The 21035-nt window shown below is 38.9% G+C and overlaps 1 long non-coding RNA gene across 1 annotated transcript; it reads left to right on the forward strand.

Moving 5' to 3' along the window:
* Window positions 1-12552: 12552 nt before the first annotated feature.
* On the forward strand, window positions 12553-14523 carry LOC307147961. The gene is made up of 4 exons (XR_013819391.1): window positions 12553-12660; window positions 13353-13502; window positions 13823-13874; window positions 14479-14523. It is a non-coding gene; the product is annotated as an uncharacterized lncRNA (long non-coding RNA).
* The last annotated feature ends 6512 nt before the right edge of the window (window positions 14524-21035 follow it).

A 21035-nucleotide genomic window follows, 5' to 3' on the forward strand; every position in this document is an offset into this window, starting at 1 on the left:
TTTTCTGTATTTGCCTGCGTTGTGAGCATTTACAGTGCGTTTCTGTATTTGCCTGCGTTTTGAGTATTTTCAGTGTGTTTCTATATTTGGTTGTGTTTTAAGTTTTTGCAGTGCGTTTCTGTATTTGGCTGCGTTTTGAGTATTTTCAGTGTGTTTCTGTGTTTGGTTGCGTCGTGAGTATTTGCAGTGCTTTTCTGTATTTGGTTGCGTTGTGAGTATTTGCAGTGCTTTTCTGTATTTGGTTGCGTTGTGAGTGTTTGCAGTGTGTTTCTGTATTTGGTTGCGTTGTGAGTGTTTGCAGTGTGTTTCTGTATTTGGTTGCAATGTGAGTATTTGCAGTGTGTTTCTGTTTTTGGTTGTGTTGTGAGTATTTGCAGCACGTGTCTGTGTTTGGTTGCGTTGTGAGTGTTTGCAGTGCATTTCTGTATTTGGCTGCGTTTTGAGTATTTTCAGTGTGTTTCTGTATTTGGCTGCGTTTTGAGTATTTTCACTGTGTTTCTGTATTTGGTTGCGTTGTGAGTATTTGCAGCACGTTTCTGTATTTGGTTGCGTTGTGAGTGTTTGCAGTGCATTTCTGTATTTGGCTGCGTTTTGAGTATTTTCAGTGTGTTTCTGTATTTGGTTGCGTTTTAAGTTTTTGAAGTGCGTTTCTGTATTTGGCTGCGTTTTGAGTATTTTCACTGTGTTTCTGTATTTGGTTGCGTCGTGAGTATTTGCAGCACGTTTCTGTATTTGGTTGCGTTGTGAGTGTTTGCAGTGCATTTCTGTATTTGGTTGCGTTGTGAGTGTTTGCAGTGCGTTTCTGTATTTGGTTGCATTGTGAGTATTTGCAGCATGTTTCTATATTTGGTTGCGATGTGAATATTTGCAGCTCATGTGTTGTCAAACTGATGAAGACATCATAATTTGCTAGTGTTTTTTTTTCTAATTGCATGTGTTTTCTTAAGTTGCAGCACGTTGAGCTCTCTCAGCCACCGTATTTTTGTAGAAACTGATACATTTTTCTTTTCAGGATTCTTCGATGAATAGAAAGTTCAAAAGAACAGCATGTATTTAATATATTTTTTTTGGTAACAATGTAAAAGTTTTTACTGTCACTTTTCTTCAATTTAATGCGTCCTTGGAAAATAAAAGTATTCGTTTTTTTTTTTTTTGTTGTTTTTTTCTTCTTACTGAATCTTACTGACCTCAAACATTTGAATGGAAGTGTATATAATATTATATATGTATATTATACATATGTATTAAGTAAACTGTCAAATGGTTTAGACTAAAGCTGCCATATCTATTATAAAGGCTGACCAAAGTTTCTCAGTGCTGAGTGAATGCTATTCTGAAAGGAAGACTCCACTCCCTGTCTGTCAATGCATGAGATTCCCGGTACTCTCCTTAGCTACCAAACCATTAGTGCTGTAGACAGGTCAGGCTTCCAAAAAACCTGCTGACTCAGTCATCCTATTCAGACAGAAGCTCAAAAGCTATTTAAAAACCTACAAAACAATTACTACAAGAAATACATTTAAAAGAGAAATGCCCAGCAGGGGGTCACACACATGCATCCATTCAACACATTCCTCTTGCTCTTACACTTTCTCTCTTCAACCTTTTTGTTTAGAGGATTAGTTCACCCCAAAATGAAAATTCTGTCATCATTTACTCACCGTCATGATGTTCCAAACCTGTACGACTTTATTTATTATGTGGAACACTAGAGGAACTTTTTAGTAATATAGTTATACTGGACACTCTTTTCCAGCCAATTAAAAAAAAAACTTCACAAACTTCAACCCTTCAAACTTCAAAAATACCAGCCTTCTGATGCCATATGATACCTTTCTGTGACAAACATCAAAAAATCACTGATAATCTTTCCCTCCAATGAGTTGTTAACTGCTGTGATTGGATCATTGAATCAGAACTCCGATTCATGAATGAATCATTTAGAGTGGGTTTGTGAACTGAATAAACAGGATTTGTTGAAAAGATCTGACTCAAAAAAACAATTCATTCACAAATCGGACATCACTACTTTTCTCATGAACTCTTCACATTAGCGAAGTTCCAGCTTAATTTTGTGGGCAAAAAGTTTTTTTTTGTCCATTATCTGTTGTCAATACTAGTGTAGCGATATATGAAGTACTGCTCACACAGAAGTCAATTTCAATCAACTTTCTGTAAGTCAACGCTGTGAATCTATATGCCAACTTGAACCTCCCACAAAATCTGCATTTGGAAATCTTTCGCCCTCGCGCGAAATTCCAGATTGTGTGGATTCCTACTGAAATGATTGGATTTCACATACGAAAATTCAACAAACAACGACACATGTGACCAAACCTTAATGAAAGCATCAAGAAGAGTTTCAGCGAGTAACACATTTTGCTCTGTTTGCCACACAAAGCTATTGTATGACTTCAGAAGATATAGAGCCACATGAGTCGTATGAACTAATACTTTTTATGGTGATTTTTTGTTGTTGACATTTTAGAGCTTGACAACCTCATTCACTCCAATTATACTGCAAAGATCAAATGGCTATATTCTTCTTCAAAAAAAAAAAAAAAAAAATCTGTCAAAAGAAAAAAATATAAGAATATAAAGTCATATGGGTAAATGACATTAGGCAAAGTAAGTTATTTTTGGGTAAACTATCCCTTTAAAAAAGAAAACAATAGACTATAATGTGAGGATAGAGGGAGTGAGGGCAGGTGAGAGTTGAGAGAGCACTACACAGCTCCTTTTCCCTGGTTAAATGGCGTACAGTCTGAGAGTGTGGCAGGCCGGCTTTTATTCTCTGTGTCAGTGTCACTCAGTATGATTTATGGCAGTTATTCAGACGCAGGGAACTCCCAGACTGAGAAATATGACTACTGCTGGCTAATTACTTTAGCATTGATGTACTGAGCGCCTGGTGCATTGGCAGGGCAAAGTAAGACTACGGGAAGGAGGGGGTCCCTCAATACACCATCAATCCTCATAGTCAAGCTGTCAATCACACTCTGTTGGGGGGCAGATGGAGGGCGGAGTTTTTCAGCTGGGGGTCGACTTGAGGGCCCAGTACCAGACCGGCCTGATTCGAAATGATTGACACCTTGGTGAAGGGTTAAAGGGTGCGCTGGTGACCTTGTGTGTGTGTATGTGTGTTCTAGGTCTCATAGTCTCAATATGGTGCGATATACACCCGTCAATCTTGCAAGCAAACAATAACCAGCAGGAACATATTTCCCTTTCTTTTTGGTGAATGAAAGCACTCTCTACTCCACCCATCCACAGTCATCAATGAGCCCCGATATACTTCAAGCGAAATTGAAGAATGAACTGGTATGACCTCAGTTTGAACGAATTCGTTTGGAGTTCATTTTGGGAGTTCGAAACATCTTGCCAAAGCAAACATTCTGGAAAAATTTGCGTGGTAAACACTATTGGTCTGTGGCGATTATGTGGCTCTGGGGCTCCGCCTTCTCTGATGTGAAAAACTTCTCCGGTTAATTTTTGTTGTGTGTGTATTTTATTATTGAAAGGAAAGCGCACAGCACATATTTACATACTCATCTAAACACTCTCTCAGCAGCGTGGGCAGCATTGGTAACAATATACGGCTGCAAATGTATTTCAAGCTTCATTTTACCCCTAAGCGAAGAACAAAAAAGATCCTCACCATGAGAATATCGGGGCCTTGATTATGTGTAAATGAACACACTCTGTTTCTATGTGCGTGTCCACGCACCTGTGAGAGTATCACTAGCATTGCCAAAGGTGTCAAGCCCTATAGACGTATCTCTGAATTCTATAGAGCCCTATTCAATTGCAGGCCACTCAAGTGTTAAACTATAGGCCTACCTATCACCTTTACTGTTTCATAGCAAACAAGACCTGCTGTGTATCTCCTCTCCTAAAAACCACGGTTCTCATGAACTGTCCATGAGAGGTCTTCTATCAGTTAGACAGGTGTGCCGGGGTGTGCCAGCATTTAATGCCCAGCTGTCTCGATGCTTAAGCCTATGGCTCAGACTATATAGTCTTCATCAGGCGTTACTGAGACTAAGGTCATGACAATAAGTGTGGTTGTTTTTAGAAGTTGTACAGTATGATTACGCTCACCATGCTAGTTTTAAATGAGCTCAACAGACACAAACTGGAGCATTGGGTGTAATTTACTGAGTCATACGGGCGTATTGGTAGCTATGTTTTTGAAGAAACCCTCAGCAATGATTTGATGGCTATATTATCCTTAAGTCTACGGTATCATATTTGACAAAGAAATTTCTATGGTCTCTAAATGAAAAAACTGCTGTACACAATCTACTGCATGCTTCTGTCATCTGATTCATAATTTTTTACCAAGGCGGCCTTTTAATATAATTCTAAAAACATCCCCCTTCCCCAGGTTGTGATACAATGTCTTTTTACTGTGAAATCTTTACTGTATGCACTTAAGTACATTTACCTGCATGTTTAAAGTTTTATATCAGTCAGACTAAAACAATATTTCGTTTTTTTAAAATGATTTAGTCAGAAATTGTACGATTTGAACAAAGTCAGACTAACAGACCTAAATATGTGATTGTAGCTATAAAACAACTTAACCAGACTGCAAATGACCTCAGCATTGTGCGCTTGCTCTGAATGACTGAGATGATTTAATCCTTACAATATTCAATTACGCATTGTGTCATCTATAGATGGACAAAAGAATACAGTAGCTCGACTATGCAAAAACCCTTTGCAGCTATAATAAAACCATTATTTAATGGATGATGCTTGCATTTCTCAGTCTGATCTTAAACTTAATATTGTAAATGTGATAACTGGGAGTTGGAAAGGGTTTATTGGAGGTGTATATAAAACAAAAAAGTACCTTTAGCTCATTCTGATGTCAAATGTGTTTTATCAGTGAGATGAGACTTGTGTTGGTCCTGCAGCAGCAGGGGGTTTATTATACTTGCAGATAAACTGCTACATGCTCATTAGGCTAAACAAACTGAAGGGAATTTAACCCTCCTGGCTTAATCTGTGGTGAGTGTGAGAGTGTGTGTTAGAACTGGATTAGAATTGTTGAGAGAGAGAGGGGGGGGGGGGGGGCTAACACTTTATTTTGATGATCCCCTTAACAGACATTCTACTGACTATAAGTAACTCTGAAAGTATGTCAACTTATTCTTCTAACCCTAACAGTTCTAATATTGTAATGACACATTTAATCAACATCGTAAATCCTGCAGGGTAAAAAAAAAAGAAAAATGTAAGCATGTATATTTATAACACTATAGTTTGTATTATATACCTTTGCACCAAATTACAATAAACTAGTTAATGCTGCTGTGAGGGTGTTTCTAATACAGTGGGAGTGACAGTAAAATTTCTCCCTTCTGACTGACGTTATCAATCTCTCTCTATTTTTTTAATATTCTATTACATTTTTTTTTCCTATTTTTGAAAATTGTTAAAACACTATTGTGGAGTTGTTATTTTGCTATTTGAGGAAATGGGAACACAAAAAATAAATGTAATGTAGTCTCTCATTCACCGCTATAGAAGTTTACCCAACTATGACGACTTCCGCTTCTTAGCCCGGAAATGTGAAAAGGGTCGATTAGTAGAATATCTAAAGTGGAAATAAAGTGTAATCTTAAAAAAAGCTGTTTTTAAAACTTTCTGTTAATCAAAGAGGGGGGAAACATTTTCAACATTGACAACAGTAAGAAATGTTTGTTTGCCATCACAGGAATAAGTTAAATTTTAAAATATATTAAAATAGAAAAGTTATTTTCAATTGTAATAATATTTCAAAGTTATTACTGTATTTATGATTAAATAAATGCACACACTTGGTGTGAACAAAAGACATCTTAAAAACATGTGTGACCAAATGACCAAAAAGCTGTAAACATATTGTAATAAAGACAAAAAAAATACTCAAGAATCATATACTAGAAACTGGAACAAAACAACCGTGAAAACCACAATGAGCACAGACAATCGACTGAAAGAAAAAACGGGCTTAAATAACCAGGCAAAATAATCAATGAAATTAACAACCGGGGTGCACATGATAAATCGAATCCATGGAAACTAATGCAAACCCAGGAAACAGAACATGTGAAAAAACCAATACAAAACAAACACAGGCAAGATAACATGACAAAACAGACAAGAATTCAGGATCCCTTAAAAAAAAAACAATCTATACAGTATAAAAAAAGCTGTTTTAAACAATTGTTGAGGAAAATTAGATTGTTTTTTTTTAGAAAGAAGAAAAATGATCTGTAAAATTAGTCTAATCATTCGAATAAAAAGTTCAATAGGGGATATTTATGACAGTGAAAAATGTGTGCTTTGTGAAAAGGCCTTGTAAGAATGCTAAACGTTCCTCTTTCTTTCCCTTTTCTATCAATCTACCTTACACATACATTGGAAAACAATCATTAAATGTGTTACATCAGCAGAATAACCTCATCATTCATTTCTCTCTCTTCACCCCAATAACCCTTGACCCCGGTTCCACGCTAGGCATCTCTCTCTTAGCAACAGGTATCCTCAAGTCATCAAAAGCGAGGTTTCCTTGACCTTACATCAGCAGAGCTTGAGTAGCATCCACCAGGGCAACACATAACATTCTCACCCTGTTAACGCCCAGAAAACAATGATTGACAAAGACACCCAACACAGCTTGCATCACTCTTTTCTGCTCAGATGTTTATAAGATCTTTATAAAAACCTTAACTTTTCCCTGGCATGGAAAAATGGTCACGTCTGTTGCATTAACGCACAACTGCGCATGATATGTTGCTAAAGTAAACTGTGACAAAAAATATCTAGTGAAACAGAATCAAGCTGTAGATTAATAACGTCTTTGATGATTATATTAGATGTGCCGCATACACAAATCCCCATGAGTAAACAGTCTGCCAACACGCACACGTATTTAGCTCCAGACAGTGTTGTCATTTGGCACGGTACCAATGTTTCCACAGCTTTGTGCTCGACTGAATTTCAAAAACATTCTCACCCCCCCTCCTTACCTGTGTACCTGACTCTAACCTCTGCTCTCTCTCCGACACTACTGCCTTTAATTACACTAATTACAAGCAATTACACGACACTACTCATGCCTGCCCCAAGGCCTGTTTCCTTCTCCCACCACACTGTGCACTTCATAGGATCTCTAAGGCTTCTCCTACAGACTCGTACCATGAAGGTAATTAGTCTCAGATGAGCGTGAAGCTCAGAGTTTATGACCTCAGGAACAACAGAAGATAATTGCGTATTCTGGTTAGGGCTCACTATTTAAACAGAGCACTTGTCACAGACTGCTTGTGTAAGTTTGAATAAAAAACACGATTGCGGAACTACTGTCATGGGGAATGTTGTTTGTGCTGTACGGATTTGCATTTCAAAAGGGTTGAGGATGAATTCTGACAGGATTATTTCCACAAACCTATTATCTATTGCAGATCATGTGGTCTGACAACTGCTAAACAGTTTTACACCGTGTCCTAACCAGACGCGATTCGATAAGATTCCAGCGACAAATAATTTGTCTGTCCACACAAGATGTGACGCGACTGCGAGATGCGTCGAAATCAGTCAATACCCACAGCCAATCAGAACAGCGTGTGAGGCGGGCTCTCGCGGCAAGTGCACGGCACCAGAGAGTAATGTTGACGGCATTCGCAAGAAAATTAATAGGCTGCTACATAATCAAATTCACAAATATTACACCATTTAAACATTATTAAAAAAAATACATAGGCTACTGAGTTAGGCCTACTAAAACAATCTTTGTCAAAGAATACACTTGTTTGTTCTCAGTTTGAACGTTCTGATTTCCATTTGTTTAATTTCAAGATCTGAGGTGAATTATCCATTGTTGCTTTTACAGCTACAAAGCTGAGAGCACTAAATGATATTCAAAGTCACATTACACGCTTTTAACATTAAATAAAGCACATAAACAGTAGGCAACCTGAGATTATCACACTTTGTGTTGTTGTTCCAGCCGCGGTCGCAGAAAAATATAAACCGTTTCTAAAATAGAATTGTAGCGTGTCGCCGTCGCGGCTGATTAGGACAAAAACTCTGATTAACATGGAAAAGATAACTTTTATCGCGTGTCGCGTGTAATCAGGACATTGTGTTACATGCAATGTGACTTTGAATATAATTTTGCTCCCAGCTTTGTAGCTGTAATAGCAACAATGGATAATTCACCGCAGATCTTGAAATTAAACAAATGGAAACGAGACAAATTATTTGTCGCTGGAATCTGGTTAGGGCACAGTGTTAGGGAAATTTTCTAGACTGATTTTTTTTTTTTTTTTTTTTTTGCTTTGCTTTCAACTTTATCTCAGCCAGTTTTTAATGATAACCGCCAGACAAATTAGGCTACCTGGAAATGGCAGTGTGTTGTTTTATTCAGTGGTTCTTTTATCTACAGCATCCTTCACCATGCAGAGTTAAAGTTAAGCATGCTTATCTTGTCTTAACATGGCAGGAGTTGAGTGAGCTGATAATCATTTGACATTCTTACACACACCGTCTCAGCTTTTTTGAGGGTTTTCTTACTCACAGCTGGTAGTTGAGGGACCCCAGCAAACATGCCAGTGTGGGCCCACTGTGGGTAAGTGTGGGTTTTCTGTGGGACAGTGTGGGCAAGGGCAAACCCTTTCGGGCCCCATGTGGGCTTTCTGTGGGCAAGCCCACTGTGGGACTGCCCACAGAAAACCCACACGGGCCCCCAGTGGGTTAGCCCATGTGGGGCCCATAGCAGTTTTGCCCATTTGGGCCCCCATTAGGATTTACTGTGGGCAAGCCCACTGTGGGACTGCCCACAGAAAACCCACACGGGCCCCCAGTGGGTTAGCCCATGTGGGGCCCATAGCAGTTTTGCCCATTTGGGCCCCCATTAGGATTTACTGTGGGCAAGCCCACTGTGGGACTGCCCACAGAAAACCCACACGGGCCCCCAGTGGGTTAGCCCATGTGGGGCCCATAGCAGTTTTGCCCATTTGGGCCCCCATTAGGATTTACTGTGGGCAAGCCCACTGTGGGACTGCCCACAGAAAACCCACACGGGCCCCCAGTGGGTTAGCCCATGTGGGGCCCATAGCAGTTTTGCCCATTTGGGCCCCCATTAGGATTTACTGTGGGCAACCCACTGTGGGACTGCCCACAGAAAACCCACACGGGCCCCCAGTGGGTTAGCCCATGCGGGGCCCATAGCTGTTTTTCACTGTGGGGCCACCATGAGGGTTTACTGTGGGCAACCCACCATAACAGTACAGTTAAATCATTGTTTTAAGATTAGAAGCTCAGGGTTAATCAAACTATTTTAACGATCCTGTAAAATGTCATAAATGTTATTTCATTCAACAGTCAATCCCATACTTAACTAAAACTGCACACAGTCAACAAGACAGCAAGACAAGTACTATCTTTACCTGTTTGCTTGTTGCAGCTGTTCCCAGGCAGACTGATAAAGTCAGACAGACCACCCAGTTAACACAGAACATTCCATTAACCCTCTATTGCACGCATTATTAATTAGACATTGTAAAAAATGTTTTGCATGTTTTTATTACTTAACATGAGCTAAATAACAGATATATATAAAAAAAATCTAAAAAAAAGTTTAAAGGGGGGTCGTTGGTAAATTGTTGCCATATGGCAACAATATGCAATCGTGGAAAGTACCATAAAATCAAAAAAAAATTAAAAAAACTAATTTTATTTAAAACAAGACTCAACAAATCCATCTCATACTTAGTGAAATGTTTAAACAAACATTTATACAGTAAAAACATTATATAATTTCAACAGTTATCTGAAATGTCTGGTAATAATAACCAGGAACCTGGAACCTGTCTCACTGAAATACACTATTCATTCGTTTCATTTCATTTAGTCATTTTTTTTGCCGTTTCATTTCATTTAATTCTCTTCATGACTTGTGAAAGTCAGTGAAGCAGAGGAAAACTAAACACTTGGAGCACTTGCTTCTTACAATGCCCTTGCATCCTGGCATTTTGCATCTGCCCTTCTCAGATGCATGCAAGGGCCAGTGGTCTGTGCGGTCTCTGCGGACAGGATCTGGCGGGACAAAGCTTTGGGGCCCTCTTTTATTTTTCCCCACCACAACAGCTTGTGAAGGTCTAATGTTTTTACCTTTAAAATATAAGCAAAAGTTGTAAACATAGTCTCAGAGTAGTTTCATGCTATGTAAGTCAATGGGACTCCATTAGGTTGAATGCACCAGGACGTTTCCATATTTGCATATAGTTGCCATATGGCAACAAATGTATTTTAGCATATTACAAAAAACTTATAAAATCAAAACTGAATTTAATGTTAAAAAATTAAAGTTTACTTACCCCAGATACTGATTTAATTTTTTTATTTGATGAAAATTTTCCAAAATTCTGAATAAAAGGCTATCTTCAGGAGCCCCAGACAGTGATGTTTGCATGTCAATGTCCATGAGCAAAAAGGACTGGCAAACAGGATATCCTGGTCATGTGACCTCATAAATTGTATTTTCTTAAAAGTTAAAGCCCCCTTTTCACAACTAACTGTAAAAACATAGATTTTATATCACAGCTTTAAAAAAAAATTAAGATAAAGTAATTGTTGCCATATGGCAACGCTATGCAATAGAGGGTTAACGTTAGTTTTTGGTTCCCGTTTGGTTATTTTTTTGGGAACCAAATACTAACGTTAGGGGAACATTCTTTTTTGGTTTTATTTTTATGTAACCATAAAATAGTGTTCCCATAACGTTGCTGGGTGGTTACTTTTAAATAACCTAAAAATAACTTATAGAGAACGTTTCCTAATGGTTATTTTTAAGTTATTATTTTGCAACCATAAAATAACGTTCCCAGAACGTTGCAGGGTGGTTATTTTTTGAATAACCTTAAAGTAACTTATAGAGAACGTTCCCTAATGGATATTTTTAAGTTATTATGTTGCATAATTGATCTCACTGAGGTTATAATTAAACAGGTTTTATTAAAATAGGAACAAATGGAACAAACCAAAGTTTTCAAGATATTTTATCTGATTATCAAATAATTCCCTCCATCAATTCTATGTTTATGTAAATGCTGCGTGACTTTTACGTGTTTTAATCATAGACTGTAAAAAATATGGACAAAGCGTCTGTGACGTCACCCATAGACTTTCTGAAGAACGGTTTTGAAGCCGTTTATGGGGGGTATGGGCGGCGCCATCTTGGAAAATCTTGGGAAATCCTAACCCCGCCCCCCTTCTGACGCAGCGCGCATCATTCAGCTCGCTCTGCTAAGTTACTCCGGTTCTCTGTGTATATTTTAATCTCTGTGTACATTTCAGGCAACGAAATATGTTATAAAACACCACACTAACTCTTTTCGTTTTCATTTAAAGAAATATTAAACATTATAGCCACACAAATGTTATTCACTGCACATAACGTTTGCCTATTTATAACAAAACGAAATATAAAACACAAACCTGCCTCGTTTTAAATATAATATAAAAATATTAAACATTTTAATATGGTCCAGGCAATATGTGCATTTGTACTAAACAACAGATGTTGCAGTAAACAATTATCATATGCGTTGTATTAAAATTTAAAATGACAAAACTCAACCCAGTATATTTTTGTTAAAATTCAGTTTTATCAATATAAGTAAAAGGTAAAGTTACAAGAAGCTATACAAATAAAGCAAACAATTCAGTCATAAAAAGTCAGCGCTCGATCTAGTCTAACCATACAACGGTAACGTTACAGTAAAATAGCTTATAAAGTTATGAAACTTCCCCTCAGCCAAAACGATTGCCCAGGGAACAAATGATAGATTTAACTTACGTTACGAGACCAAAAATCGCCCGTTAGATATACAGAAGACGAATCATGTTACCACTACAGAGACGCCAGAGACCGCGGCATATCAGAACGTCTAACTTTAGCCGAGGAAAGCCTGTTCCAGGCGGGGTACATCGCGCCGAGCGCCCGGTCATCGCTGGATCTCACAACTGGATACAATTTTCATAAATCTTTATAAATAAACCACAGATTTGAGCTTTAAACAACTACATTCTCGCCTGAAAAACTCTTAAAACTACATTTCATGATACAGAAACAGTAGTATTATATGTCAACTGTATTAAAAAATGGCGGTTCTTATGTTGTCATTCTCCGTGCTCTGTCGTGTCAGCTGTCAATCAAGCTGTCAATCAAAGTTAACCACGCCCTTATTGTCATACATTTTATATCTAAATATGATCTAAACTAACGAGTTAGAAAAAAATTCACAGCCCTCATGGTTGTCAGGCACTCGGAACCTATCGAAAAATACAATAAAAGTCCATGGGACCAACCTGTAAAAACATGAATTTATGCTGTGAAAACGGACATTTTAACATGGGGGCTATGGACATTTGCTCCCTTTTGGGACCTTCCCCTAGCGGATTTTCGATGTATTGCAGTTTTTCGCACTTCCGGGTAGGCTTCATTTTTCAGATCAGAATGTTGCCGCTTGGTTTTAATGGGCGCTCGCGCTGAACATTCGAGCCGCATTTGAACTGGAGCGGAGGCCGTTACCATGGAAACGGGACGACAGCTCAACTGACACAAGCAGTAACTCCGTCTCTCACTGTTGTTTTCACTACTTTCAGGTAAGTTTAGTCCCCAAACTTACACAAATAGTACATACAAATGCTTCTGACACATTCTTTCATGTAAATGACACGCTTCCGTTGAATATTTACTTTATAGAAATGATTTAGTGTCTTCAGGAAAAGTCCGCTAGCATCTCATCCGTTAAGTTAGCAGCTAACTGTTACTAGCTAGAGGCAGGTTAACTTGTGCTGTAATTTTGGCTTTTAATCACATTGTACGTGTACAGTATATGAGAGATTTTGATAGTATTGTAAAGGTTTTGTTGACAATTTCCAAATGTGTGAATGAAAGTAAACTAATTTATTTAACTTAAAAATATTCACTGGACGGTTAATTCATTGATTTCACGTGACGTCACATGACTCACACATTATAGGAACGCCCACCTGGAGGGCAAATGAAAGGAGTGCTATAATGCCATTTGTGCCTAGTATTAACATGAATATACAATACAGTAGCCTAGTTTGAACCAGTTTAAGATTCCTATTAATTCATTTTATACTCGTATGGCCAACTCTCTCATTATTAATAAATGGTAACACTTTATAATAAGGTTTCATTTTGTTAGCTTTAGTTAACATGAACCAACAATTAGTGAACAATTACTTCTACAGCATTTATTAATCTTAAAGTTAAGATCAACATTAAATACTGTATTTGAAATGTTGTTTGTCCTCTCTCTTTTCAGTATTTATTGCAATCTAATCCTGATTGCAGAATTGAGCTCCAACCCCAGTTAAGCAGACCTGAACCAGTTGATCGAGGTCTTCAGGATCAGCAGACACTACAGACAGGCTGGAGCTAAACTCCTCCATGACCAGGACTGGACACCACTGCTGTAAGTGATCGATCTAGTCATGTTCCGAACATTTTGCAGGGGACCTCAGCTCTGGCCCTTGAGGACTTTAGCACCAGCCCTGGTCCAGCACGCCTGGACAAGCTAATCAAGCTCTTTTGGTTAAAATAGCAAGTGAGATTGATCAGGTCTGAACATAAACTGCAAGACAGTGCACTTCGAGGACCAGAGATTAACTATTAATTAGTCAATAATCACTGATGAAAAAAGAATCATTTTTATTTGTATAGATTTATGTAATATTTGACTAATATTCAGTTGTCTTCTCTCTTTTTTCCTTAATTGTGATGTGTCTCAAACAGCTAAATAATAAACCCAAAAGAGCCACTCAGGCACAGGTCACTCTTTTTCTGTGTAAGTACTCGTTTGACCGTCAGACACATTCCCTCTATTTTTTTTTAATAAAAATAACATATTCAGGCTGCAAGTTAAATCTATCAATGATTTATTGATAAAGACATTAAAAGGTTTGTTCTTCATGTTGTTCCAAACATGTATTATTTACTTTTTTCTGTGGAATGCAAAAGAAGATATTTTGAATTATGTTTAATCTGTTTTGTTCATACAATGAAAATCCCATTGGATCCCATTGACTTTTTGAGTCATTTTTCAAAATATCATCTTCCACAGAAGAAATCATGCAGGTTTGGAATGACATGAGTGTGAGTACAAGTTGACAAAATTATTCTTTACGTTGTGTTGATAATTTTAATAAATTGTTCTCATGCTCTTATTTCATCATGCCCTCAGTTGGTTCACTCTCGGTATGTTTCTCTTTCAACAACACCGCCTAAATTTGTTTTTAATAATAATAAACACCTGTAACTATTTTTCCGGAACTCAAATTATTCTCAGGTTTCTCCAGTCATATATAAATTACACTTGGAACAACCCTTGTTTTTGTTTTTTTGTAAAAAAATTTGTTAACATTTCAATTGTTGTTTTTTTCTCACTTTAGAGAAAAAACTGACACAAAAAACAGCCAGGCCGCAGCATCCAAAGGGGTTTATCCTGATCCTGTTAAATCATAATGCAAGAGACTGGGATGGTGGAAGGAGCAGAAGAACCAGAAGACTTGAGGACTCTGAAGACAAAAGACTCAAAATCTATTTAAAATAAATGCTGCTCTTTTGACAGTTCTGTTCAAACGTTCCTGATTTTTTTTCCACGATTTACATGCTGACGACTGGATGCTGGCTACTGTAATAAATTATTAACATAATTTTTTAACATCCCAGGAATAATTACTTTGTAAAATAGATTAAAACAGAAAACAGTTATTTTAAGTTGCAACAATATTTCAGAATATTGCTCTTTTTAATGTATTTATTAAATAAATGCAGCTTTGATGAGATGAAGGGATTTCTTTCAAAAGTATTTAAAAAAAATTACTGACCCCAAACTTTTGAATGGTAATGTATTGTGTGTGTATATATATATATATATATATATATATATATATATATATATATATTTTTTTTTTTACATGACTGAATAAATGAAATTATTTGAAACATATAACTTATAATGTACTACTTCAACTTTCAACAAGTGCAATTATTTTGCATGTATAGTGGCAAATGCAAAGTACAACCAAACTAATCTTGTTGTTTGTTAAGGCCACAGGTATATTACAATACATCTTTGCATTGTCCACAGTATGCCCACACGTTTCCAAGTGTACCCACAGTATGCCCACACTTTTTACAGTGTTCCCACAGTATGCCCACACTTAACCCAATGTACCCACAGTATACCCACACTTTGCCCACAGCGTGGGCTTGCTGTGGGCCCACAACTGGTCCCAATGGGGGCCCACTCTACTTAGTGTGGGCCAGCCCACAGTCAGCCCACACTTTGGGCTGTCCCGATGGGGCCCTACCTGGGCCCTATAGTGTGGGGCCCACATGTGCCCCGCATTTTACGCTGGTATCTGGGCCCACAGTGGGCTGCCCACAGTAGTCCCACACGGGTCCCTAAAGGGTTTGCTGTGGGCCCACAACTGGCCCCAATGGGGGCCCACTCTACTTAGTGTGGGCTAGCCCACAGTCAGCCCACACTTTGGGCTGTCCCGATGGGGCCCCACCTGGGCCCCATAGTGTGGGGCCCACATGTGCCCCGCATTTCACGCCGGTATCTGGGCCCACAGTGGGCTGCCCGCAAGGGCCCCATTCGGGCCCCAAAGGAGCATGTTTGCTGGGACTCTCTCCTCTCAGTTGTGGTAAATATTTACTGAGAGTTAATTGGTTGGTCATTGTGGAGGGTGGAATTGTGGGATTCATTCTCATTCAGATCTGTGGGATTGTCTAAGTGTGCACTGTGGCCTGTAGGGAGCTCCACAGGAATAGCTGACTTCTGCATAGATAAAATCTGCTGATACGGACATCCCAGATCCAAAAGATCCCTGACTTAATGCAATTAAACATTTGCAAAATTAGCCTAATTGGCCAAATGCATTTTTTAGGACAAGAGGTTGAGGTCTATGATGGAGAGAAGAGATTAGAGATAGAATGGAGATAACTAATCAATCAATAAAGGCTGATATATATATATAATGTTTAGGCCTATTCATTTATTTAGTGTTCAGTTATTTATTTTTGTTAACTTTGTTTATTTTTATATAAATAAATAATAATGTTTAGTAATAACATTAATTTATTTAGTGTTTATTTATATATTAACACAAAATAACATTGTTAAAATTGTTCATCAACAAATATGATTTAAACCATATATCTTGTTTATTTATATAAATAATATATTAAAAAAATATAAATAATATATTAAAAATATCAGTAAAAAAACATAAGTATACTTATGTTTTTTTTACTGATTACTAAACATTAATTTATTTAAATAATACATTTTCTATCTAGAAGTTTCTCTTGGTCTCTCTTTTCCAAAAGAACTGCAGAATCATATGTATTCAACATCATAAAATAATCTTTAAATAATATTCCAGTCAATACACTGTTGTAATTTCTGCTTTAATGTAATGCTGACGCAAAGGACATAACACAATATTTGTGGTAATACTCAATAAAACGTATCCACCACCTCGCAAGACAGCACAAGAAACACTTAGCAAGAAAGTCTCTTTCTCTAGACATGAGCTAGCATGCTGAGGCTGCTTGGATCGCACTTCCATCTAGAAATTTAGACAACAGACATTTCACCATCCAACTCATGTTTACTCAATATAGCTTATGTCTTTCTGTTGAGAAATACTCAAGAAAAATATGAGATTCAAAATAAAAGGTTGTTTTGAAAATGAAAAATATGCTTAAACTATTTTCCTTATGTGTGTGTATTGAGAGGCAGTCAAGACATGCATGGCTGTCAAATAACGTGACTCAGGATCAGGAATGTCCGGAATGGAATACTTGCGCACTGCTAACTGCATACTGCACAATATACACCATTTACTGCTAAACTCACTTTTAAAGGTGCAGTAAGCGATTTCTGAGAAATGCAGTTAATATTTGAAATCACCAAAACAAACACGCCCTAACCCAAAAGGATCACACGGATATCTTGATAGCCCCGTCCCCAAATTCACAAACATGCTTTGCAACACAGGCACCTCCCCCCTAATGAGTGTATATGCCCCTTTCTGCTGATTGGCTACAAGAGTGTTTTGGTGCTTGGTTCGTTCCACTTTCAACAGTGTTTCTCAGAAATCATTTACTACACCTTTAAATATTAGTATGTAAAACAGCTACATTGTCACATCACCTCATTATGTTGCAAGTTTTATTTAGCGTCCAATAGCATCCAGTCATCATTTTTTAAAGCCGATTTTGTGTTTTTCAAAACTAGTTTGTGTGGATTTACTTACCAATTGAATTAACATCCTCTATCGTCACCTGAAGCATTATACTTGCACTGCACATCGTTTGTGGTCTATACTCGCCTGTTTTTGGACACTGTTCAATAAAAGCTTTGAGTTGCTATTCATCCATCTTTCTCTCAAGTCAGATATCTCCTGAAAAACAAACAAAAAAAGGCTAAACGCTAAGCTTTTAACTGTCCACAAATTATTGGTCAGGAAATTAGCTAAATTTAAGCTAATGCACAACTTAAAAAGCCATCCCAGACAGCAACATAGTGTCGGCCCAGATCCCAGACAGCAATATAGTGTCGGACCAGATCTGGTACACATCTGTTGGATCACACTGTGGCGAGCAGGACGAGGTAGGGCCGAGCTCGCCACACACATGTACCAGATGTGGGCCGGATCTGGACCGACACTTTGTTGCTGTCTTGCTGTCTCAGAAAAGCATCAAAGACAGAATTATGTTTTTGGCAGAATATGGGAAGTTGTGATGAATCACAATGAAACACAAGTTGCATGGTGATGCTACAGAGCGGTGTCTTCGAACAGCTGCTGAAAAATGTTATTATAACATCTCTACCACAGTGAAGCATGGAGGAAGAGACTGTGTCATTGTGTGGGGAGCCTTTTTAGCTGCTGGTATTGGGGAGCTACTTTACTGTGAAAAGTCATTTAATGCATTGGAGTACAGGAGAATAATGCAGAATGGTTTGCTTCCCACAAATGAAAAGTTATCTAAAGAGGAATGATTAGATGTTATTTTTCAACAAGACAATGCTCCTGCTTAAATTGAAAAGACAACCAAGAAGTGGCCTGAGAACATCAGGCTCATGTTTTGGCCTGGTCATAGTCCAGATTTGAACCCTATAGTGAACATTTGATCTAACATTAAACTCAAACGAACTGGGAGATATTTTTCAACTACTCATGAACTGTTTGAAGCCATTAACATTGAGTGGAACAACACTGACTCTTCTTCCTGTAAAAAGCTCTCTGCAAGTCGGGGAAGGCTATTCCGTGCCAAGTTACTTTATCTACAGTATTGCCATGTTGGACCTTTGACCCTCATGTAGTGATGGGAATGTTGTATTCTAATTCAAGGTTTTCCAGGGTAACCAAGGTTACAGGGGTTCCGTGTGCGCATGCGTTGTGAGTGACACAAAAGAGTAAAGAGGTTATCGTTTCAAGATCTGGTGTGAAATTTAACTTCTTGTTGAATAACTAAAACACTCCAACATAACATTGGCGACAAGGATGGCTGAGTTGAACTTACCACTGCCAACACCTTTACTTCCCGTTCCTGGTGAACCGCCTATTCCGTGGGCGAGTTGGATTGATGGCTTCACGGTGTATCTCGAGGCTATGGAATTTACTGATATTCCGGATCAAAGGAAAATTACCCTGCTTCGTCATTGTCTCAGGGCCGAGGGACAGAGAATATATCGCACATTTGGGGAAGCAGAGACTTAAGAGGAAGCGGTCACTCAGCTCGCTCGCCACTTCACGGTCCAGCAACGAGTCATTCTACGCCGATACAAGCTACGCAAATGGCTTCAGCGACCGGGTGAGTTCATGCAAGACTACGTAACTAATCTGCAAGACCTGGCACGCTCGTGCAATTATGGGACACTTCAAGATGAGATCATTCGTGATCAGCTTATTGAAGGGATACTATGTGAAAAACGGGAAAAACTGTTGTAAGAATCTGATGAACTAACACTAAATCAAGCGGTTGTAATCGCGCTGTAAGTGGAGGCAGCTGTCGAATGCTCTACACTACTCACTGATGCGTGTGGACATCCCTATGCAACAACTCTGACCTGTCAGTCACCAAAGCCACAGTCCTTTACCCATAGTAAAAGGTGAGAGTAAGGATGCAGGTCCATTTTGCACAGCTGCAGAGACACCAACGCAGTTCAAGTTTTTGTGGCAACTGCGGCTCTAGTTCACACAATTCAAGAGCCCAAAATTGCCCTGCAGGTGGGCAGACATGTAGGAATTGCTTAAAACAAAATCACTTTGCTAAGCCCCTGCTACGCAAGCATCACAGAGGACACTCTCGCCTGTCTGTAATGACTACACTGAGATTAGACGTATCAGCTGGCCAGGCAGCTTTTAGCACATGTACTGTGCTGCTGGATGAGGTGAGTCTCCCACTCCTCCTGGATATGGGTGCAGCTGCATTGTTGCTCAATGCCAATACGTGTCAGAGTTCTGTCACTTCTGTCTAGTCTATTTCTTGGTTTTGTGACAGAGCCCTGACACTCCTGATATGTATTCTCTGTGTGCCTTGTTTCATGTGCTTTCATGTCATGGTTTGTCTTGTACTGTGTAGCACGCAGCTTGTGTTTTACACTAGCTGTGTGTTTTCATGTTGTCATGTTTTGTGTGAACACGTGGCTTATGAGTTCTCATGATCTGCGTGTTCATGTCTCGTTTTGTATGAGCACATGGCTTGTGAATTGTTTTACTGGTCATGTGCTTGTGTTCAAGTCATGTTTGAAAGGTGTGAGCACATGGCTTGTCATGTATGTTTCCTTGTGCCATGTGCTCTCCTGTCTAGCCCCTCCCATCTTGTTACCTGATTATTGATTCATTTGCCCCACCTGTCCTCCCTCGTTACATGTTTTGTTTGCTCTCCCTATTTAGGCTATGTTTACATGGAAACGATCTGAAGAGAAAACGCAAAGGTGGCGTTGCGTTATCACTTTTTTATTCTGCGTTTAGACGAGCGTTTTGGGGGGGAAATCTGCGTGCATATGGTGACGCAAAATTGTGTGAAATTCGATGTAGTATGCACTCCAGGCGGCTAGGTGGCAATGGATCGGTGATCGGTGCCTTCACTGTCTAGCATACTTTTGCGTTTTTACCCTTTAGACAGGAACGCGACGGTGGAGCGTTTTTAAGATTTCCACTCTGGAGGGTGGTTTCACTTTTTTGCGTTTTTAAGGCCCAAAAACGCCGTCGCCGTCTAAACGAAAGGCACATCTGATAAAATATTTTTACGTTTTCACCCGCGAGCGTTCTCGTGTAAACGGGGCCTTATTCTCCTTGTGTTTGCAGTCCTGTGCTGGTTCGTCACCGTAATTCTTGTATGAACAAAACCTTGTATGTTCCTCCTGTCTGTTTTCAAGTCAAGTCAAGTCAAGTCAAGTCAAGTCTGTCTTGTTTTCCCCCTCGGGGTAGTTTTTGTTTGTTTTATTTTTATTTTTAATAAAAGCCTTCATTCTTCTGTGATTAAGTCCTCGCCTCATCTCCTCAACCCCAAACCCTGACAAATACGTATCACAAGTTCTTCTCCCATCTGCCATTACAGCAGCCCTGCACATCTCTCTGTGGCTACAACAGTTCCAGGATTACTACGCTTGGCGTTCTCTGCGTCTCAGTACGTTATGGCTCCAAACACCTGCCATCATTCCCATTCTACATTTCTGAACGGGGAGCCAACCTTCTGGGGCTTGATCTTTTTACAAGCTTGGGGTTCACACTGCGAGACGATAAGGGCTCTGATATCCACCATGTCACCTCCACCTGGCAACAGAGATGGCCAGCACTATTTGACGGACTGGGCTGCCTTACAACTTTCACCCACAAGCCTCTGGTGGACTCTTGTGGATACAGCCCCTGAGAGGAAGTCACTGCTGAGCTTCAAATGATGCTGGACATGGGGGTGATTGAGC

The sequence above is a fragment of the Squalius cephalus genome, assembly GCF_949319135.1.
Source record: "Squalius cephalus genome assembly, chromosome: 20".
NCBI classification, from domain to species: Eukaryota; Metazoa; Chordata; class Actinopteri; order Cypriniformes; family Leuciscidae; genus Squalius; species Squalius cephalus.